The sequence below is a fragment of the Bos taurus genome, chromosome 1 (assembly GCF_002263795.3).
Source record: "Bos taurus isolate L1 Dominette 01449 registration number 42190680 breed Hereford chromosome 1, ARS-UCD2.0, whole genome shotgun sequence".
Lineage (NCBI taxonomy): Eukaryota > Metazoa > Chordata > Mammalia > Artiodactyla > Bovidae > Bos > Bos taurus.
In genome coordinates this window covers 95,458,550-95,482,292 of record NC_037328.1, presented here as the reverse complement: position 1 = coordinate 95,482,292, position 23,743 = coordinate 95,458,550, and the positions used below count along the sequence as shown (strand labels likewise).

Sequence of the window (23,743 nt, the reverse complement as noted above, 5' to 3'; positions counted from 1 at the left end):
GGCAGGAGCTGGGGAATCTCTGCTTTTTCTTTTTTCCCTTCCAATACAGGACTATGACCTAGGATTGGAACTTTGTTCTAGAAAGATGGCTTCAAGAGACCCTTTGGGAGTATTTGGGAAAAGAAGTCAATGAGGGCCGAGGGCCCCAATGCATAGACTCATCATTACTCCTCTCATCTGCAAAAAGAACCGCAAATTTCATGAGAAAAGGAGTTATTTCTCAGTATTCTTTTATGTTCTTCAGGCTTGAATACAGTACTATGTACAATAACTTTATCTGACAAATGGTTTTTATGTATTTTTTAGATCAATGAAAGTAGTATGTTGCATCTGGTTGCTACCTCGTCCTGCTTTGTAGCCTAATCGGTTCAGTTCAGTCCCCCAGTTGTGTCAGACTCTTTTCAACCCCATGAACCACAGCACGCCAGGCCTCCCTGTCCATCACCAACTCCCGGAGTTCACTCAAACCCATGTCCATTGAGTCGGTGATGCCATCCAACCATCTCATCCTCTGCCGTCTCCTCCTCCTGCCCTCAATCTTTCCCAGCATCAGGGTCTTTTCCAATGAGTCAGCGTATATAACAATGTAGCCTAATAACTGAGGCTGCTGCTGCTACTGCTGCTGCTAAGTCGCTTCAGTCGTGTCTGACTCTGTGCGACCCCATAGACGGCAGCCCATCAGGCTCCCCATCCCTGGGATTCTCCAGGCAAGAACACTGGAGTGGGTTGCCATTTCCTTCTCCAATGCATGAAAGTGAAAAGTGGAAGTGAAGTTGCTCAGTTGTATCCAACTCCTAGCGACCCCATGGACTGCAGCCCACCAGGCTCCTCCGTCCATGGGATTTTCCAGGCAAGAGTACTGGAGTGGGGTGCCATTGCCTTCTCTGATAACTGAGGTTAACTGTAATTATTTAGAATACCTGGGAAGCTAAAAGAGAGACTGGCCTCTTTGGGATGACTTCTACTTACTTGTCTGCCTGGATAATTTGAGGGGTGACATGGGATGCAGTCAGTTTACCATTTTGAGTCTATACAACAGGATACATTACATTTGGCTTAATTAGTATAAACACTGCTGCTGCTGCTGTTAAGTCGATTCAGTTGTGTTCGACTCTCTGCGACCCCATAGACCGCAGCCCACCCGTCCCGGGGATTCTCCAGGCAAGAACACTGGAGTGGGTTGCCATTTCCTTCTCCAATGCATGAAAGTGAAAAATGAAAGGGAAGTCGCTCAGTCGTGTCCGACTCTTAGCAACCCCATAGACTGCAGCCTACCAGGCTCCTCCACCCATGGGATTTTCCAGGCAACAGTACTGGAGTGGGGTGCCGTTGCCTTCTCCGAATATAAACACAGCAGTTACCTAATGAGTCCTACTGTGCCTTATGCATTATACTCTGTTTGATACAGAAATACAGACAGGAGTAAGGAACAGTCTCTGCTCTTAGGAGCGCGTATTGGGCACCGAAAAGGGGAAACATACACTGTAACTTTGGTATTAATATAATAAAATCTCTTAATGCTATGTGAATGGTATGAACAAAGTGCTGAGGGAAATAGAGAAAGGAGGTGACAGAACAGCTCACAAGGTTGTGGGGATTTTAAAAAAGTTCAGTTCAGTCGCTCAGTCGTGTCCGACTCTTTACGACCCCATGAACCGCAGCACGCCAGGCCTCCCTGTACATCACCAACGCTCGGAGTTCATTCAAACTCACGTCCATCGAGTCGGTGATGCCATCCAGCCATCTCATCCTCTGCCGTTCCCTTCTCCTCCTGCCCCCAATCCCTCCCACCATCAGAGTCTTTTCCAATGAGTCAACTCTTCGCATGAGGTGACCATAGTACTGGAATTTTAGCTTTAGCATCATTCCTTCCAAAGAACATCCAGGACTGATCTTCTTTAGAATGGACTGGCTGGATCTCCTTGCAGTCCAAGGGACTCCCAAGAGTCTTCTCCAACACCACAGTTCAAAAGCATCAATTCTTCGGCGCTCAGCTTTCTTCACAGTCCATATATGTGCAAATGAAAAAATGTCTTATTCTTAACTCTGATAATTACACAGCAAACCCCGCATTTATACCGGTGTTGGCGATCTTGGCAGAACATGAACTCCTCGCCTTTCAGGAGTTGCTAGTTCCCTTAAGCCTCAGACTTCTTTAAAGTCTAGCTGAACTAAAAGGAGTTTCTGGATAGTTATGCAGGACTAGAGCGAAACGGAGGATCCCACAGTTCCTGCGAATCGGGGCTTGTGGAGGCGGTTATACTCTGCAGATTACGGCAGTGGGCGGGCCCCAAATCCCCATGTGGTCCCGACATCATTGACATGGCGGAATCCCCCATCTAACCCTCCTGGTAGTTATTTGAGCGGCGGCGGCGGCCGGAGGAGGAGGAGATCGGCGGTGGGGACGGCGGCGGCGGCGGCGGGAGCAGCGAAGGGGCGGCAGGGATTCTCGGGGCTGTCGGCTGGGGAGGCGTGGGAGACCCGGTGTGTGGCGCGCCCGGAGCCCCGCGTTTCAGCCCCAGGGAAGGTAAGGGATGCAGGAGCGGGAGTCTGGAGGGGACCGGGATCCCAAGTCTCTGCCGCCGCTCTCGGCGCGCTGGAAAGCCCCGTCCGGACGCAGAGTCTGCCAAAGTGCGTGCCTGTCCCGGAGCGCTTCGGGAGCGCCGGGCTTCCCGAGGAAAACTTGCCGCCAGAGTGCTGGGGCGCCCTGCGCTGATCTGGGCACCCCGGGAACAGGGGGCCCGGTGTGGGGGGTGCCGGCCTGCGCTTTGGGGCCGCGTCTTACTGGTCTCCCGGCCCCCGCTCATCCATACAGCTGGCCAAGGTTTGGAGGAGGGAAAGAAACGGGTAGATTCTTTCTTGATGGGGAAAAAAAAAATCTGGGCAGTGGTTCCCGGGCTCTCCCTCCCCCCTCGCCCTCCCTAGCCTTCCCAGCAGATTTTGTCCGAGGAATCCGCTCCCCCTCCCGGAATCTCCGCGGCAGGAACGCTGCCCAGGAGGGGGAGGGCGGGCGGAGAGGCCGAGGAATCTTCGACGTGTCACTTTCTGAGGCTGTAGATTTCCATATGGTGGAGGGAGGAGGGCGGGTGTGCGAAGTGGGGCTGAAGTCGGGCCGCCTCTCCGCGCCAGGCGGGGGCGGGCCGGGACCTCCGACCCGGGGATGCTCGCGGGGAGGGTCCCGAGCCCGAGCCGGCCCCCGGCCCAGGCCAGGCCTCTCAGGGACACTCCCCGCCTCGCCGCTGGCCACCTCAGTGCGCGCCACGTCCTCCCTCCCCGTCCTGCCCCCCGGGCTCCCCCCGGGCTGGGGGCGGTAACCGGCGGCAGCGGCCGGACTCGGCGAGCCTGGCGGCTGGAAGCTCGGGCGGGGGAGTGGGGCGCGGCGGGAAGGAGCGGGCGACCCGGTGTGTGGGCCAGCGTAGCTCCGGTCAGTCGGTCACCCCGAGGGGCTCCCGGGCCGGGGTGGGGCGGGCGGGCGGAATCCGCGCCCCGAGGCGGCCGGGAGGGGCCGCGCGGACCGTCTGGTGCCCGCGGCTGGGCGGGGGCCGGCCGGCGTGGGAAGGGCTTGTCACTCCGGGCGGAAAGTGGGGCCTCGGGCTGTGCCCGCGAACTTTCCCAAAGGTCCGGTCCCCGCGCCCCGTAAGAGCCCGAGCACCCGGGCCTGATGTCCCCGGAGACGGGGCAGGGCCGCCCGGCGGCGCCGTTGGCGGGGAGGCTTCCAGGAGTGCGCGGTTGGAGTTGGAGCTTTTCGAATCTCAACTCCCACCCTTCTATCTTTGACTAAGGGAAGCGATGGCATTTTATCTAGACAGTACCGTTTGCGGACTGCCTTAAAAGTTAAAACTTTTAATTTTTTTCTCATCAGTCCAGCACGTTCTTGAAACAAGATTTGGAATTTGGCCGCAGTGGGCCGAAGCCGGGGCCGCAGATTCATACGTTGATCTCTCCATCCTTGTTGGTTTCTAGTCTCCCTCCCCCTCTTCCACCCAGGCTTAATCATATTTTGGAACGGGCGAGGTCTTTTGTTGGGTGGGCACCCCCCTTGATTGCTTGTCTGTTTATTTTTTGATGTGCAGTTAATTTGATTTGAATTTCCTCCAGTTTCCAGGCTCTCGTAGGGAAAGCTAAGGAAGAGGGAATACGCCACCTTTTTTTTTTTCTTCTTTTTTTTAATGTGGAGAGAGGTGGGGCATTGGGAAAGGGGAGGCACGGTGGTTGTGGGCAAAGAGTCAGAGGGAGCAGACAGACCCGGAAGAAAAGGAATCTGCTCTGGAATAACACTTTTTTTTTTTTTTGAGGCTTCTGGCCTCTGGCAAAAATGCTCTGTTCTACTGCCTGAGCTGCTCTTTACTCTCAAGTTAGAGCTGTGACACGGGGCCGGGACTACGCCCGGGGGAAGAGCCCATGCAGCCACGCCAAGAGCAGCCTGTAGCCCTGGTTTTGTGCCTTGTATGGGGGCCAGTGGTTTCCCCTGGTTGGAAGCGGCCTCTGTGGAACCGGCGTTTTGTAAATTTCCTGGCTCTCCGGGAGCGGCTGTTAATGACGGTAAAGTCTTTGGGCTTGCTTTCTGGTCCTGCAAAGGAACCTCACCTGTAAGGTCACTCGCCTCCCTCCACCATACGGAAATTCTCACTTTGTTTAGACACGAGAGGGTCACGCACAAGCTGGCCAAGAATGAGGCATACTTGGTAGAAAGAAAAAGTCACTAAAAAATGGTACTTAAATTCCTAGGCGCTTTTAAAATGTTTTGGTTTATATGCTCCTAAGAGAAAAGAATTCTACATAAAGATAGTGTTCATTTTAAAAGAGATCTTAAAACTGTAAGATATCATCATGGGATAGGAGGTTGTAGCTTCTAATTACAGTATGTACAATTTCAGAAAGATATTCCAGTAACCTTTTAAGACAGACTTTATAAATAGCTCACGTCAGACCATGGGCTATATTGGAGAGTCAGTCTTCTGGGGTTTCTGGAGGAATGGTTGGGATCAGTTAGGAAGCTGGCTCTAGGAGCCTAGGTAGTAGTTTACTCAGTAGGAGTTTTGCCTAACATTTCATTTAAAGTGGCGACATTTGATAGTGTCCTTAGAACTGAAAACCTGAAGAACCTCCCAACTTTTCAGTTTTAGGAAAATGAGGCCCAGTGAGGGGGAATGACTTGTTCCGTGTTTGTGATTTTAGATTAAAATGCAATACTAGATTAATAATTACTCTTTTGGATATCTAATGTGTACTAAGTACTGCATATAGTGGTGGGTTGTTTTTTTTTTTTTAACATTATCTCATTAAAATTCTAATAGTCTTTCAATTTAGGTGATGTTAAGGACATTTTATAGACAAGGCATTGAGGTTCATAGAAATTTAGCAACTTGCACAAGATCACATAGAATTTTCTTTGGTGATGAAATTGGTTTTATATCTCTGCTGTCCAGTATGGCAGTCACCAGGCACGTGTAACTGTTGTACCATTTAAAATGTGGCCTGTTCGTAGAAGAACTACATTTTAAATTGTATTTACTTTTAATTATTTTAAACTGCTACTTGTGGCTAGTGGTTAGGTACCCCGATTTTGGGGACTGTAAAGAGGAACTTTCTCTCAAATCTATTTATGTTTAACTGGATCCCATTCCTTTTTAAGATTGCCTAGTTCAGTTTGCTTTCTTCCATACCACCAGAAGATGCTTAGATTTAGTTGTTAAGTGGAATTCAAATACCAGATTACCTGTAGCTCAAAAACAAGCAAATAATTGTTTTAAAAATACTTGCCTGTCATAGTAAAAACTGATAGACAAAAACTTTAAATGACATTTTCTGTTTGATTGAAATAACTGCTTATAGGAATTGTTGGTTATTTTCAGTATAATAAAGGAGTATAAGTAGGGAATGGTATGAAAAAATCACTAATAAGTTGAAAAAAACTACTCCCAGTATCCATTTACCTGTTCATTGGGTGATTTTTTTCAAATGTGTTCATTCAGGTAAATAATATAACCAAATCAGCATTCACTTTCCTCATCTAGCTGCATGATTAATCTGAAGAATTAAAATCATTGCTTTACTACCAAAGGAAGATTCTCTTGGTGGCATATGGTCAAATAGTTTTCTGATAAGTGGATTTAATTTAAATCTTTTGCATTTTAGAATTTATTTGGTAGAAGGAATTTCAACAACTTTATTTTATTAATATATGAAAGTGAAAATTCCAACTCATGTTAAAATAAGCATTCATTTATCTGGATTTCATCCATAAATATCCAATAACCCAATACCTTTTTCTTTCCTTTTTTTTTTTTTTTTTTGCCTACTGCTTTCAGGAAAAGACAGATGACAAAATAATCTTTTATTAGAATTTTAAAAACAGTAACTTCTAGATTCGTTATAAATGTATCTGAAGCTGCTCTATCTTTCATAGTTATTGTATTGCTCAGGGATAATTGCAGTTCATAATCCTGACCCTAGAGTATTAATGTGATTCTGAAAGACACTAGTAAGTCAGCTTTAAATTGTTCTATATTATTTTAGTGTTGTGTGAATTGTGTGGCCTCCATCTCTGAAAATTGTAAATTCAACTAAAGGTGAGGCATCAGTTAATTAGACCATTCAGATAGCTGAAAAACCTTTCTATACCCTTTCCTGACTATTGGGATCATAGTTATTGTCAAAGAACCAACATAAGAATCATGTTATAAATAGGATTATGGTGTTCTTGTGATCGTGACAAATACTGGAAACATGATTTAACTCAGGATGCATAGTTCCATATTTTGGACATCAAGGTGCTTAATACAAATGAGACATAATTTAAAAGATATTGAAATGATAGGCAAAGATTAGAGATCTCATGGGCCTCCCAAATCTTATATCCCCTAGTGAGGGCCACATCTGAGTATCAGTTTGAAATCAGAATAGTCTGTCAGGGACTTAATTTACTTCTTAGCTGTGTGTCCTTGATAGATTTCTGAAACTCTGTTAGTCTGTTTCTTCATTTTAGTATAAGGAGAAAACATCTTACCTGTACCATTTTTCAAGTGGTTGTCACAAGGGGTTAATATGAGTCAGTGTATTGAACAGTGTTTAGCAAAGCCTTGCACAAACTCCATAGTTTATTACATTGCAAAGTTTAAAAACTGAGTTGTTCTTAGGGAATTAGTTTGCATGTTTTCAGAGACCTCCAAATCGTGTTTGGACACTTTGAAAAATGATTCATTTTTTTTATTTGTGATGAATTTCAATCTAAAGATTGAAATTTTATTTTCTCCATATTCCTAATGCCGTAGTTGATTTGTGACCTCTCAAAAGTTGTATTTCCTTACATGTGGTCCATAGCTGGTTGGCACTGCTGAAGTGGACAAGACAGTCAGCTTGATTCAGAATCATTCTTAAGGTGGAGGGGAAGAACGACAGTCTCCTAGAGGAATTTCCAAAATTGAATGATAGAGGCATGGGGTTCAGTCCCTGTATGGTATCTTGCTGCTGCTGCTGCTAAGTTGCTTCAGTCATGTCTGACTCTGTGTGACCCCAGAGACGGCAGCCCACCAGGCTCCCCCGTCCCTGGGATTCTCCAGGCAAGAACACTGGAGTGGGTTGCCATTTCCTTCTCCAATGCATGAAAGTGAAAAGTGAAAGGGAAGTCGCTCAGTCGTGTCCGACTCTTAGTGACCCCATGGACTGCAGCCTACTAGGCTCCTCCTTCCATGGGATTTTCCAGGCAAGAGTACTGGAGTGGGGTGTCATTGCCTTCTCCGTATGGTATCTTAGTAAGTCTATTATTTGAGCTTTCAGTAATTATAGCTGCATGTCGAGTGTATGCTCAGTCTCTTCTGACTCTTTGTGACCCCATGGACTGTCGTCTGCCAGGCTCCTTTGTCCATGGGATTCTCCAGACAAAAATACTGGAGTGGGTTGCCATTTCCTCCTCCAGGGGACCTTCTCTACACAGGGATGGAATCCTGCAATGCAGGCAGATTCGTTACCACTAGTGCCACCTGAGAAGCCCCAGAACAGGTTCTTGGTGGGGTGAAGTTTGGGGAATAGGATGGAGGATACTGGAGTGGGTTGCCATTCCCTTCTCCAGGGGATCTTCCTGACTCAGGAATCGAACCTGGGTCTCTTGCATTGCAGGCAAATTCTTTACCATTTGAGCCACCAGGGAAGCCCAGTTATAGCTGAGAATGGGGGGAGAAATCATTTTCTGTATAGGGAAATATTTGCAACCTACTGTGTTTTCACTTTGGAAATCACAATGCCTCTTCTTCACTTTTATGAGGTTAATACATTCAATGAGAGTGGTAAGACATTCAGTTCAGTTCAGTCATTCAGTTGTGTCTGACTCTTTGAGACCCCATGGACTGCAGCACGCCAGGCTTCTCTGTTCATTACTAACTCCTGGAGCTTACTCAAACTCATGTCCACTGAGTTGGTGATGCCATCCAACTATCTCATCCTCTGTCATCCCCTTCTCCTCCCGCCTTCAATCTTTCCCAGCATCAGGGTCTTTTCCAGTGAGTCAGTTCTTTTCATCAGGTGGCCAAAGTATTGGAGTTTCAGCTTCAGCATCAGTCCTTCCAATGAGTATTCAGGAATGATTTCCTTTACGATGGACTGGTTGGATCTTCTTGCAGTCCAAGGGACCTCAAGAGTCTTCTCCAACACCACAGTTCGAAAGCATCAGTTCTTCAGCACTCAGCTTTCTTTATAGTCCAACTCTCACATCCATATGTGACTACTGGAAAAACCATAGGTTTGACTAGATGGACCTTTGTTGGCAAAGCAATGTCTCTGCTTTTTAATATGCTGTCTAGGTTGGTTATAGCTTTTCTTCCAAGGAGCAAGTGTCTTTTAATTTCATGGCTGCAGTCACTATCTGCAGTGATTTTGGAGCCCAAAGAAATAAAGTTTTCTACTGTTTCCATTGTTTTTCCATCTATTTGCCATGAAGTGATGGGACTGGATGCCATGATCTTCGTTTTTTGAATGTTGAGCTTTAAGCCAGCTTTTTCACTCTCCTCTTTCACTTTCATCAAGAGGCTCTTTAGTTCCTCTTCACTTTCTGCCATAAGGGTGGTGTCACCTGCATATCTAAGGTTATTAATGTTTCTCCCGGCAGTCTTGATTCCAGCTTGTGCTTCATCCAGCCCAGCGTTTCTCCATGATGTACTTGCATATAAGCTAAATAAGTAGGGTGACAATATACAGCCTTCACGTACTCCTTTCCCAATTTGGAACCAGTCTGTTGTTCATATCCAGTTCTAACTGTTTCTTCTTGACCTGCATACAGATTTCTCAGGAAGCAGGTCAGGTGGTCTGATATTCCCATGTTTTAAAGAATTTTCCACAGTTTATTGTGATCCACACAAAGGCTTTGGCATAGTGAATAAAGCAGAAGTAGATTTTTTTCTGGAACTCTCTTGCTTTTTCTATGGTCTAGCGGATGTTGGCAATTTGATCTCTGGTTCCTCTGACTTTTCTAAATCCAACTTGAACATCTGAAAGTTCACGGTTCACATACTATTGAAGCCTGGCTTGGAGAATTTTGAGCATTACTTTGTTAGCGTGTGAGATGAGTGCAGTTATGCGGTACTTTGAACATTCTTTGGGATTGGAATGAAAACTGACCTTTTCCAGTCCTGTGGCCACTGCTGAGTTTTCCAAATTTGCTGGCATATTGAGTGCAGCACTTTCACAGCATCATTTTTAAGGATTTGAAATAGGTCAACTGTGAGCCTGTTATTTTCAAGTAAACCTTAATTCTCATCCTTGTGCAGCTGCTGGGAATGCACTTGGGTAATTGAAAGTGAAAGTCACTCAGTTGTATCTGACTCTTTGTGACCCCATGGACTATACTATAGCCCATGGAATTCTTCAGGCCAGAATCCTGGAGTCGGTAGCCTTTCGCTTCTCCAGAGGATCTTCCCAACCCAGGGACTGAACCCAGGTCTCCCACATTGCAGGCAGATTTTTTACCACCTGAGCCACCAGGGAAGCCCCTAGGTAGTTGAGGAAAAGCTTTATTCTTTAGTTGACACTGAATGCCTTTGAATATAGGAAAATATTTGTAAGCACTTTTTTTTTGCCTTGAAATACACAATACTGTATATATAGTATTAATGTGTTTTTTAAAAGGCAGAGAATGCTTCAGTCACTGGCTAGGCGGAGGCAGGTTTCTGTTGAAGCAAAGTACAGGCTCACTTGGGAGGATGACTTGATGGTTGGTACTTGAGCTTCCTTGGTGGCTCAGTGGCAAAGAATCTGCCTGCTAATGCTGGAGATGCGGGTTTGATCCCTGGGTTGCAAAGATCCCCTGGAGAAGGAAATGGTAACCTGCTTTAATATTCTTGCCTGGGAAATCCATGGACAGAGGAGCCTGGAGGGCTGCAGTTCATGGGGTTGCGAAGAGTTGGACTGAGCACGCACGTACTTGAACTGTTTGCAAGGTACAGCCAATGAGAAGCAGGTCCCTAGTCACAAGCTTACCCAGAGGGGGATTGTTTATGGTGTGGGTTTAGAGTCAAGGATCTGTCTCTGGAGACCAGAGGTTTGTGGGGGTAGGGGTTGGAACCCATAGAGGAGAGGGGAAGTTGGGAGGTTTTTAAACCACCAAGAATAAATCCAGTAAGCTAAGACTATAGTGATCATCTATTACAGGTGGGGAAGTTTCTTAATTTAAAAATGTATCAATCCTTGAATCTCTTTTATTGGTCCCTAGTTGAGATATAAAAACACCTGGATTATAATTTCATTGGCTAATGAAAGGTCCTTGCCAGAACTCACCGTCGGTTCAGTCACTGGCTCCTCTCATCTTTTGTTTGTGTAATATTACTACTACTTGTCAGTTTTCATATAGTTGGAGGGAGAAGATTTTAATGGTGTTGAGCCAAAGCTAGCATAATTTGCCATTCTAGTAAGTTTCTGTTTAAAATGTGTCTTGTATTAAATGATTATGTTTGAGTTTAAAATATAATTATGTAATTTTATTTCATTTACTTGTTTATTACTCAGGAGGCAGTTATTGAGTTCTAAACTAGGTGCTTAATGAAATATTCTATGCTGTTCTGACTTTTTTTGCAAATTCAAGACATTTTTCTGTTTACTTCAGGGGTCTTTTGCTCATATTTTTGAGATGTTGTAGAGGGAGCTGTGTTTGCCACCAGACTCCTAGGGCAGGATGTGACAATTTAGTCCTTTGCTCCTATCTGAAATCTGAAAAATGTTAACAATTGGAGCACCTATAGGCTATGTTTAAAACTAAATTTATATAAGAATTAAAGGCTTTTGATACAAACCTTGTTTTAACTTTTTGGAAGATGAACTTTTTTTTATAAAGGCAACCAATCAGAAAAATTTGTTTAAATTAAGTTGATATAATACAGACTCAAAGTGTTCAATTATGAAAAGCTTTCTGTTAAAATAACTATCTGGAAAATTGTCTTCATACATGAGCAAATGTAGTATGTTTGAGACATAATGGAAGATTCTAAAATCCCAGGAAATAACACGATTTAATTTATTCTTAAGGGGCTCAGTCAGTTTCTCCACAGCTGGTGGGAGAGGGTCTCTGTTAAAAATAAATTCATTGTTCTGGATGTAACTAATTAGGAATTTGCAATTATCCAGGCAAGTCTAAGATAAAGTTTGGCTTACTACTCTATATGAAAAGGTTTTACTGTAACAAATTTAAATAGATCATAAGAGGAATATTTACTTAATTGGGAGAACAAACCACTTTAAGCACCTTGGAAAAATCAATTTACTTGAAAACAATGTAAAACTGCAGTATGGGTTGAAAATAGTTCTACTACTGGGCTTTTTCATAGAGGTGTGGGACTGCCATGAAATAAACGGCAATTTTTTCAGTACTGTCACATGAACTAGGAATAGTTAGAAGTATATTTTTGTATACAAAATAAGTCATAACAGTAAGCAAATGTCCACCTCCCCATCTCTCATCCCACTCCCACCAATAGAGTCCCAGATATGCCTGTTGATTTGCTTTGAATGTTTTCTATTGTTATTTGTTTTGCTACTTGTTGTCTCCTCCTGTAAGCACTTGATGGCAGATTGGTGAGAGCAGGTGTTAAAGGCTTAAAAACATCATTATTGCTTTTAACTGCCCATCTCTTCCTCCATATGGGATTGGGCAAAGTTGTGGAAAGCCTGCCAGTGGTATTTAGGTAAGTTTATTATAAATCTTTCCCTTCTACTTTTACTAAAGCAAGGCCTTCCTGGACAGCTTAGTTCCAGGTATTTTGTGAACTGCCCCAAGAAAAGTAAATTTCTTTAAAAAATATTTAAAAATATTTATATCGACTTATTCAGACATGAGGTTTTCAAATACTTGACTTTTTAGAGTTCAGACTGACCAGTTTTTATGGTACAGGTTGTAAATGTAGGATCCTCAATATGCTTTTAGGGTATTATGCTCCTTTTTATCTTATATTGAAAAAAAATTAAAAACACATTTTATATTATTTAAGTCACTTAAGAGAAAAATGTTAAAAGTCATTAGATATTACTGTTCCTCATTTTTCTGTTTTTCTTGTACCAGGAAAAAAAAATCCAATTTAGGGTAATAAAGGTAAATGTTAATCTGAATTAATGAATCAGAGAATACTTGAATATGTTGAATTGGAACACTAATATATTGCTGTTGGGAATGTCCAAAGGTACAGCTGCTGTGGAAAATAGTTTTGTGGTTTCTCAAAAAGTTAAATATAGAATCACCTAGCAATTCCATTCCTAGTGTGTACCCCAAATAACTGAAAGCAGGGACTCAAACAGATACTTGTATACCAGTGTTTATACTGATATTATTTAGAATATCTAAAAGGTGAAAAAAGGCCAGATGTCCATTCACAGATGAATGGATAAACAATGTGGTCTGTACATACAGTGGAATATTATTCAACCATAAACAGGAATGAAATTCCAATACATGCTACAACAGAGTTGAGCCTTGGAAACATGCTGAGTGAAATAAGCCAGACACAAAAGGGCAGATATTACATGTTCCTACTTATGTGAGGTCCCTGAAATAGGCAAATTCATAGAGAAGAAAAGGAGAATAGACATTACCAGAAGCAAGGGGAAGAGGAATAGGTATTATACTTTGATCCATCCTGAGCTTCTGTTTGGGATAATGAAAAGTTCTGGAAATGAACAGTGGTGATGGTTGCTCAATATTGTTAATATATTTCATGTACCTGAACCTTCATGTACCCTGAACCATGTGATTAAAAATGGTTAAAATGGCAAATGGTATGTATGTTTTATCACAATAAAAAATTGAAAACAAAATTGGAGATTTCTTCCACATGATTTCAGCTTGCCTCTGTTTGCTCCTCCTCGGTCTACTCCGTGCTGGGTGTGTAGATGTTACCCCTCCTTCCCATTGCCTAGTGCAGTGTAAAGGGTGATTTCCCCTAGGCCATTTTTGGAGGTCAGTGTTTCCTTATTTTATTAACTGACTTGAATTTAAGAGGAGACTATTTAAAAGTAGGAGATCCCTGGAGAGAGAGAAAAGAAGATATTTTAACATTTAGATGAGCCAGGTAGTTTATTAATATCCACAGACTGTGTAGGCACACAAAGATGGTCTATGATGAATTTCACTGTGAGTCGTCCAGGGAGTAGGATGTACAATTAGACCTGTCATATTTTCTAACCTTTAAACATTTTTTGTAATTTCAATTGTGTCATCTTCCATACTCTAGGAAAACTTTGATTTCCACTTAGAGAAAGGGTCTAAGTCATCTCAGTACTAGTGTTGGAAAAGCATTTAAGGAAACGCATTCTTCAGTTTGTTACACTAAAACTTACTGAGAGGGGATAGAGTGAGAGAAAGCAAGTATGTAGTATTTTATTCATCTGAACTTATGTCTAGCACCTATTAATTATTCATAATGGTGACTGTTCTCTGAGTGTTGATTTTTTGTTTTGCTTCTGAGATACAAATGTTGAGTTTAGGTAGATCACTTATAAAATGATGGTGCAGGATTTTTGTTAAGTGATTGGATATAAAGCTTAAACATCCGGCATAAAGTGCATGTTATGAATACTGAAAATATCAGATAAAAATCCAGATGGAAAGACTTCACTCCAGAGCCATGATTTTAGGTAATTTATCATTTTCTTTAATTTCTTCTGGCACTATTTCTATACTTTTCAGAACTCTTGTCCTTTTCAGTGTTGTCTGATTGTCTCCTTACTTGAGTGTAGGAATGATTACTTATTTACCTTAATGTCTTTGGAGAGTGCATAGTAAGTGCTCATTGGATGGATGGTTGGATAAATTCCTAGGCTAAATATGCCATTTAAACTTAGTACCTCTTCTAAGACACTCAAGTCATTATTTCTCTGCTGAAGTCGATCTTTTTGAAGCATGGGCGATATTATCGGCATTGTGTTTCCACGGTTTTCCTGAAATTTTTTTTTCTCATGGTAGGGATCTAATAAAATATTAAAAGCATGAGTCACTTTCAGTGCAAACCTAGCCTTTCATCCATTGCTATTTTAAAGAAACAAAGTTCTCCAAAGAGAACATGGATTATTTCCCCCCCATGTTTGTATCATATCACTGATTGATTTTGAAAATACAAATAGAACGAATAGCTTATATTTCTATTCCCTAAAAATGCCACCCTCAATTATGTATGTTTTGCTTGTCTATTGGAGTTAGTTTGGGAATTATAAATTAAGAACATTATTTTTGGAAAAAGGTGACAGTTTAAAATGATCTTCTTATAGGGAAACTCTAGAACGGAGACACTGAGGGGGCAGGAAAAAAAACCCAACATGTGTCTTGCTAAGTGGTTGGGGGTCCAGCAGAGAGAGTTGATTCTGCTAGACTGGAGGCCAGAGTATTTAGTGCTACACTAAGCCATGGAGCTCACTCCAGTACTCTTGCCTGGAAAATCCCATGGACAGGGGAGCCTGGTGGGCTGCCGTCTATGGGGTCGCACGGAGTCAGACACGACTGAGCGCCTTCACTTTCACTTTTCACTTTCATGCATTGGAGTAGGAAATGGCAACCCACTCCAGTGTTCTTGCCTGGAGAATCCCAGGGACAGGGGAGCCTGATAGGCTGCCGTCTATGGGGTCACACAGAGTCAGACACGACTGAGGCGACTTAGCAGCAGCAAGCCATGGAGAAAAGGTAAGAGTGTATGATGGAAATCTGAGGAGACTGACCTCAGCCACTAGCAGGGCGAGGTAAGCATACCTGAGAAGAGAACAATCTCTCCGAGCATCCTAGGGCTAATGTATGGGGCGGAAGGCGCACGTGTGCCCTCATTCATTCAGTCTGGGGTGGGATCCGACATCTTCATTAGGTGTTTCAGGTGAATTCTGTGATCCAACAACTTTGGGAAACTCAGATTTGGGAACTCGGCCCTATTGGTAATCTATCTTTTTCAAGTTTTTTACCTGTTGCCTGCAAAGAGGTGAGGTGGGAGGAGTACTTAGAAGGGACAGCAGAGGACTCTAGTTAGGACCCAGGGCAGAATTGAAGGGTTCCTCAGAAGGGTTTAACGTCCTGTTCTTTGGGATAAAATGATAACCACCCTTAGTGGTTTAATATAGAAACGAGGACACTTGTCATTTGTGCACTCAATCCAAACATTTGGACTGCAAGCCAGATGTAAAATAGTGACCAGCAATAGTTGAGCACATACCACGTGTCAGGGACTTGCATGTATATAAAACTATGAAAGATAGAGAAGATTTCTATTTTTCTGTTTTCACTATCTACTGCAGAAGCCCAATCATACCTGGTGTGCTGTAAATGTATGTCAGTGAACTAAGATTAAAGGATATGCTCAAAAAGGTAGAAAAGATCACCTGGACTGCAGAAGTTTTTTTCAACTATATCACACTGCTGCTTTAATAGTTCACATTAAATGTCTTCTTTGTATCTCCAGACTTGGAACAGGGTCTGTTTGTGTTCCCAGGTAGCTGAATGCTAAGGCTAAGTACTAGTTGAATGCCTTCCATGTGTTCAACCTGTCGATGGTCCAGAAACCTAAAATTTACTTTTGAAACAATAATAATATTCTGGACATCTCCCAAGAGGGAGATTTTCCTAGATTGTTTTCTGTAATAGCAACTGAACCTTGGATGAGAGAAACCAGAGAAAGAAGTATACTTCATAGAAAGTAATATATGAGAAACTCAATATAGTGAATGGGAATGATCTAGAGCAGCTGATTAAGAAATGGTAGTGAAGTTTTACCTGACTCAGACATGTGGAAAATGCTGTGAGAGAGAGTCCTTTTCACTCAGTGGCAACACCGTTTTGTTCACCTTGCATTCTCTCTCCCCGGTGCCTTTCATTTAAGTTAATTTATATAGTGTAAGATCCTGTACTTATAAGCTGCACCTGGAAAAGCAAGGCCTCGCATTCCTAATACTAACCCTTTCTGTCCTTTTAAGGCTAATAGTTTGTGGTGTTTGGGTTGCACTGAAGGCAGCCACAGGGGTGGGATGAGCCCAGAACAGACTAGAACGTGTCTCGTCTCTGCAAACGCCAAGAGCAGCTCCCGTGGTGCATAAAAGGTGATCTCAGGATTCAGAGAGGCCCTCTGCTTTCCCAGACAGCCCAGGCTAAACCTGGGGAGCTGGCAGCCCTAAATGCTTCCTTTGTTAGAAATTATTGCGCTCCCTACTCCATCTTTAGAAAGTGAGTTCACCAAAGGTGAGTTAAGGACAAAGCTTTGAAGTGGGACCTGACTTGCTTTCTCTCGCTGTGTTTGTGTGTGGGGCGGTGTGGATGAAGAGTAATGAAGATGCAGTGCCCACGGCGGTATTACCTAAACACTGCTGCTTACTCCTTCACGAGAGTGCTGCTCATGGTCCAGAAGGAGCCGTGTGCTTCTCTGGGGATTGTGTGTCCACAGAATGGGGAGGACTGTGAGAACAACCTTCTCTTTGTTTCTCAAAACTTCTGTCCAGGAGGGAGGCTATAAATGGTAAAATGTCCATGACCTGTTGCCATCCCAGAGAGGGGCTCCCTGATGCTGGCCTGCCTACATGCCCTCCTCTCGGTGCAGCTCAGGGCTAGCAAGCCTTTGCCTTGTAACCAGGCTTTCAGAGCTTGATGGTGGTGGTCTTCATGACACAGAGTACTACAGGATCTAACTAACTTTAAAATTTTAAAAATTTTCTTAAATTGAAATATAGTTGATTTAAAATGCTGTGTTACTTTCAGGTATATAGCACAGTGAGTCAGTTATACATATGTGTGTATATATCTATTCTTTTTCAGATTCTTTTCCACTATAGATTACTACAGAATGTAGAGTGTGATTCCCTGTGCTCTACAGTAGGTTCTTGTTGGTTATCTGTTTTATATATAGGAGTATGTGTGATTGAACTAACTTGTAAGAGCACTTAATTTTAAAACATCTATTTTATGCCTTAAGGTGTAGAGGAAACAGTGTTAAGCACTGTACAAAAGGGAGTATGTTTTCATTTTTGCATTTGGGCACTTTGTTGTCTTAAGTTCTAAATTGCTTGGATCCTCGCCTGTCTAACCCTTTGTACACTTTTACCACTTTTCACCTGAAAGTGGAGGTTTATTGATATGTAATTAATTTTGGATAAAAGATGCTGAAATTGCCCATGTGTATGCTCATATTCAAGGAAATTATGAAATCAGCTTTGAGCCTCCTAGAAAGGAAGTTCAACTTTTAAAATGCTGCCCTTTTAAAATTATTTAGCTGTTTAGTGAATATGTCTCATTATTTATACTTAGCACATAAAAATACTGGATATGGATGTTCTTTTGTTATGCCACAAATGAAGACTGATAATTCCCAACCCCCTAGCTATATCCCTGAATTTTAGACCAATGTATTCAACTATAGATCTTTACCTTAATTCCCACAGGCATTTCCAACTGAGTCTACCTGCTGTCTTTTTTTTTTTTAAAGAGACTTATGGGAGCAGGGAGAAGAAATGGATAATAATTTTTAAGGCTTGTGTCTTAATTCAGGTTTTAATTAGCAACAGATATCTTTAATTTGGACTTCCCAGGTGTTACTAGTGGTAAAGAACTCCCCTGCCAGTGCAGGAGACATAAGAGATGCGGATTCAGTTGCTGAATTGGGAAGATCCCCTGGAGAAGGGCATGGCAACCTACTCCAATATTTTTGCCTGGAGAATCCCATGGACAGAGGAACCTGGTAGGCTGTAGCCCCTAGGGTTACAAAGAGTTGAACACGCCTGAAGCGACTTAGCACACACGCATCTTCAATGCAAAATTTCTTTACTAATGCAGTTGAATTATTTCCAGGTATATTTGATTTTGACATTCTGATCTTGCTATGTGGTTACTGGCCTGTAGCTTTAACTGTATTTTAATGATACCTGGGACACTCTGATAATTTTAAAACCTAGTCTTTTAGATTTTTCTATTTTCTTATTAAATTTGTGGAAACAATGTCATTTCCTATTTATGTTTTACTTTCCAATTCTCTTAATTCAGTTTTCTCAGGAGTGCAAACCCATTAAAGCATAGTAGTTGGCTAATAAGAGAAAATTGAGGGTACAAATAAATTTTCCCTAGATTCCCTTAGCTTCATTTTGTTTGGAGTAATTTTAGGCCCCGAGTATTTGCCATTAACGTTCTATTTTTGCAGGCTTTCCTCTCTCGCTTTTGTGAGAAGCAGGGATTGTAGGAGGGAGTAGAGGAAAGTAGGCCAGGTTTGAGAAGGATGTAGTGCCAATGAAGGTGAGTGAGTTTGTCTCTATTATCTTTTATGTGGGATGATGAGTTTTCCAAATTCTAATTTCCACTGAGTCATCTGTGAGTTCAGTAGAGGGGCAGTTCTTTGTCTGCTGTCAGATGTTCTGCTTGGCAGATTAATGAACAACCTTTTTTTTTTTTTTTAAGTATTTTTAATGCAGATTGCTGTATTTTTATATTTTTAGTTAAATGTCCATTTTGGCCAAGAAATAACTTTTTCATGCCATTTTTTCAGGAAAAGCATACTAATAACTTTCTAGAAAGCTTAATCACAAGATAGGTTGGATGAAAAGGAAACATCTTTTAGAGAAACCACTCTTCTTGGAAGTTTTCTAGTTCTTGTCTGTAAATAATAGCAGAGTATCACATACAATTTTTTTATTTGTGGGGCATGAGAAGCTAATCACTTAACTTGGACCTAATATTTTTGGTAAGAAGGTAAATCTTTCATCATCATTTGTAGTGGGAGGACTGAGCCCACGTGCTCTGGAAACTGAGCCCTGAGTTTGAGACCCCAGATTTTCAGCTCTCTGCAAATGTGTAACTCTGTTTGGTTAACTACAGCATTTTGGTGGCTTTGTCTGTTGAAAGGAATTGTTAGAACTGTTTAGCTCGGTATGATGCTTTGTCAAGTGCTTAGCAAGAGAGAGCTGTTATTTTATTATTTTATTCACTGATTACAGACATTTAATCATTGGACATACTTCTTAATGGGATGATAGTTATTTAAAATCATTTCTCTGTTACTTTAAAAATATATATGAATTCAAGCCATCACTTTTGTCTTGGACTTACCCCTGACTCCTTGAGTGTTCTTGTTCAAGTGACATCTTTGTAGTTCATCTCCAAAATCATGCTTGAGCTGTTTAGCTTATAAAGGAATGTGGGCATAGAATGAAATAACATAAGTGAGAATCACTTTGGGGGGTTGGAGGGAGCGTGTCACAATGCCAAGAAAAGTACTTTAAAAAGTGCTATTTCTACCAATATTTTTCTTTTTCCCTGCCATCTCCAAGAAAGGTGGTCTCTTTTTAAGTAGATATACAGCAGTTTTGCTTCCTCTCCAAAGTCTGGGATCTAAGGAAAGTTGTAATAAAGGAGAGTAACTTGCTCCCTTTCCCTCTCCCTTTTTTGTGGATGTTGCTCTAACTTTTTAAGAGAGAAGATTGGGCCTTGACTTTAGTGGGCAAAACCATGGGGCTCCAGGACCTGCCTTTCATCTCTGGGTCTTCACCTCGGATGATGTTCTTCATCTCTACACAATGGCATAGAGATGCCACTGCAGGGGAACAGCACGGTGCAGGCTAAGTAAGACCTTGACATATTTTAAATCTTAGCCATCTTTGTTGCTCACCGCTTCAATGCTCATTTCTTTAAAATAACATAGAATATTTGGCAGAGGTGTCAATGACTAGAATGGTTTTCTCTGCTTTGGCAGTGCCTAGGCCTCACTAACTTCTTATAAATTGGAAGCTTAGCTCCAAAAACATAAAAGAAGAAAAACCTGAATTTTAGCTAGTTGTGTACTGGCAGGTTGTCTTAGACATAAACACAGTTGAATGGAAAGAATAGGGACTGGAGTCTGTGTTGCTCCATGGGAGTGAATGAGCCAGTGTTAGACATTAATGTTGGGGGAAAAAAACAACCTTCACCACTTTAAAAAAACAAAACAAAAACAAAAATCTGGCAGTCATTGCAGGCTAACTGATGAAAATGAAAGGTCAGTTCCTTCGGTGCCCCACCTCAGTGTATGCCCCAGGCCATGTTAATAATGGCAATCCTATTATTTTCTTGCAGTAAGCAGGAAATGCTGTCTACACCCATTAGATTTGTTTGAGTGGCCCCTGGCTGGAAATGAAGAAAATTTAATTTTCTAACTAGCTAGGAGGAGGAAAAAAAAAATCATGCAGTGCTGCATAGAGGTTGATTGGGGGACTGGAATAAGAAGAGTGTTATTAAAAAAAGAACTTGATGTTTTTAATCTCAATTATAGGAATGTATGTACATTGAAATCATGAATGGACTTGTATACAGGTTATGTGTGTAGAAAATCTTTCTGAATATTGTCAGAACTGGCTCAGTTCTGGATTTTTTACCACATTTTTGCAGACTGCACAGTTCTCACATATCCCACTGGCTGCTGGAAACTTGCTGGGTTAGTTGTTTTTAAGATTGATTTGCTTTTCAAAACCAACATTCATTTTGGAGAAATTTGTATATTCATTAGGGCAATCAGTTACTCTGTTAGTATCAACAGCAGGAAGAAAAAAATTGGTATTAGGTAATGTTACAGAGAAAGTGAGCCTCTCCTTGCCTTTCAGGGTTGCATTGACTAATCTTGGTTGCATTGGCTTTCTTGGTTTTCACTGATTCATGTCCTTTGCTTAAAAATGAAATCTTTTAAAAAGTGTGTTTTTGTTTTTTTTTTTTAAAGCAGGTTGATGATATTCCTCCTATATCTTTACATTTTTTAATGAATCAGAATATCTTTATTACCATTTTGATATTTGATTTATTGGGATGCTCTGTTCCAGATTCTCAGTTGGTATATAATTCATTTTTCTAAGACAATGTCAGGTTTTCCCAGGAAATACATAATGAAGAGTCCCTTAAGTTGAAGGGACTTGTTTAAAATCACAGGAGTAGCCAGTACTAGAAGAGCAAGCGTTTCAGTCTTTGTGTCCAGAGAAGGTAAAAGAAGCCCTTCTGTTTTAATGGATCTGTAATTCGTAGGGAACCGGTCTTCTTGGGTTACTTCAGGTCATTGTGTTTGCTTTGCACTGACTGTACACTTAAGAGTTTTTTCTTTGTTTCCTGAAATGCTAATTTCGAAAGGAGTTTGTTTCTAATATCAGCATAGCAAAAGACCAGGGAGTCAAGGGACTTTTATGAATATCGTCCTTTTGTCTTAATTCTTCGCCTTTTAGCAGTTCGCCTCTAGTGGGGAGCATTTTGCGTCTGACGTTTTGCTTCAGGTTGTCATTGTGAACATTTTTCATAGCGTTTATTTTCCTCATTTGTTTGTCACCATCAGTATAAGAAGAAGTAAAGCATGGGATCCTCAGTTTTTGTAGCTAATCATGATATATGTGTGTTTTGATATTTTGGCGCGAGCACATCGTGTGGTACATATTTGGGGGGACTTTTTAAAATCCAAATTTATATTTCATTTTTAAAAGAAATGGTACTTTCTAGTAGCCTTTTCTGTTGTAAGGGTCCCGGTGGGTTTTTTTTTTTTTTTTGACACTTCTGAGATTAGTCTTCCTTGAGACTCATGACAGGAATTGCACCCCATGGTGTGGGGAATTTGAAACTTACACATAAAAACAACTTAAAGGGCTTTGGAAAATTTTATGTGATACTGGGAGTCAGATGTCTTGATCTAAAAATTTATTTGATTGGGAATTTAAGTTTGAAATGTTTGTATGGATTGTTAACTGGCTGGCTGGGATCTGTTATAGACTGGTTAAACTATTTGAAGTATATCTGGTGTATTTAAGTTTGGCAAGAAATCAGGGCAGAGATACAAGTTAGGCGTTATTATTTATTTTTCTAAGTCAGTAATGCAATTCATCTTTTGCCATGGAAAAGTAATCATTGAAAACACTATACCTGATAGCCTGTATAAACTTACTTAACCTGTAGCTTAACGATATTTTTTCCAGGATGCTGACCGGATGATTGCGTATAAGGATGTTTATCCATTGTCCAGTGAATTAAAACCTTTAGAGGAATAGAGGGTGTGTATCATTTATTCCTAGGGTTGTTCTTTTGAGTGGTTTAGTTACTGAGAGCCTTTGTTTTGAAATGTTTCAAACCAGTTAGGCATCTTTTGACCTAAATTTTCCAGCCTTCAACTTTAAGGAATACATACTTGGAATAGCAAGAATGTGAAGATTTAACCAGGTAGTCAGCTCCTGTTAGCTGTGAAAGGGCCTGGGCCTCAAACTGGTGTTTACTAAATACTTGTTTTTTTTTGCAGACTGTTGTTCCATCATGAAGAGGGAACTCTCATAGTGAACTGTCATAGAGAACCAGTTGACACTGAGTTCTCTGATGTTCTCTCAGGATTCTCATGACTCAATCTTGTAAACCTCTGAATAAGTATAAGCGATGGAAGAGGATACATTTCAGTTGAAATGATTCTTCTTGTGGATGTTGGTGAGCCCTTGTCCCGGGGTAGGAGGTGGTAGTGCTGTTTTCACACTTGTAGGTGCCTTCAGAGAAGAATTGGTAGTGGTGAAGGTCAGGAAGAGTACCAGAGGGGGACGACAGAGGATGAGACGGTTGGATGGCATCATGGACTCGATGGACATGAGTTTGAGCAAGCTCTGGGAGTTGGTGATGGACAGGGAAGCCTGGAGTACTGCAGTCCATGGGGTCGTAAAAAGTTGGACGTGACTGAACGACTGAACTGAACTGATGAGTTAAATCCACACTCAGGCTTTCCTCCCTGGTGATGAGGCTGACTGCCCACATTGGTGAGAGAAAATTCTCGTGGCCCACCCCACACTTTTCATTTCTCCCTTAGCAGTAGAAGGTTGTAGGAACTGATGAGCTGCATGAACCAGTACCTGAAACTTAGAGAGCCTTCAGTTCAGTTAGAACTAGTGTGTGTGTGTTTGACTGAGGCCAGTGTAGCGATATGTGGAGCAAGGAGGCTGCCGATTCCCCTTAGATGTCCACTGTTACAGAAATTCCATGACGACAGGTACCATGTCTTTCCTTTTCTCTCTGTGCAGTGGCAGACAACAAGTGCTTAGTAAGTTATTGAATAAATGGCTTAATTACTGAGCAAAACAATGTTGTTTTGACACTGATATAACATGTGTTTGAACTAGGAGAAAATTTGTTTGATTTCAGTTTGAAAACTCTGTTCCAATTCTTGGAAGAAATATGGAATTTTCAATTTAAAATAACTGATACCTGAAAATAAGTGAAGATTGAAAAATTTTGAGTGTCCAGTGATAGTGAAGAACTATTTGTTTTGCAAGTAACAGAAACACT

General features: G+C 41.7%; 1 protein-coding gene across 9 annotated transcripts in view; it reads left to right on the top strand.

The window, feature by feature from the left end:
• The first annotated feature begins 2,380 nt into the window (after positions 1-2,380).
• The window catches only part of FNDC3B (fibronectin type III domain containing 3B), a 358,677-nt gene continuing 337,314 nt past the window's right edge, over positions 2,381-23,743 (top strand). For 3 of the 9 annotated variants that reach the window (XM_024992081.2, XM_024992092.2, XM_005201696.5), the window contains exon 1: positions 2,381-2,527. The gene's annotated coding sequence lies outside the window, so the exon portion shown is untranslated. Of the gene's footprint in view, positions 22,898-23,743 lie in introns of all 9 variants that reach the window. The other 6 variants (XM_024992085.2, XM_005201697.5, XM_024992089.2 and 3 more) reach the window with 3 other exon arrangements.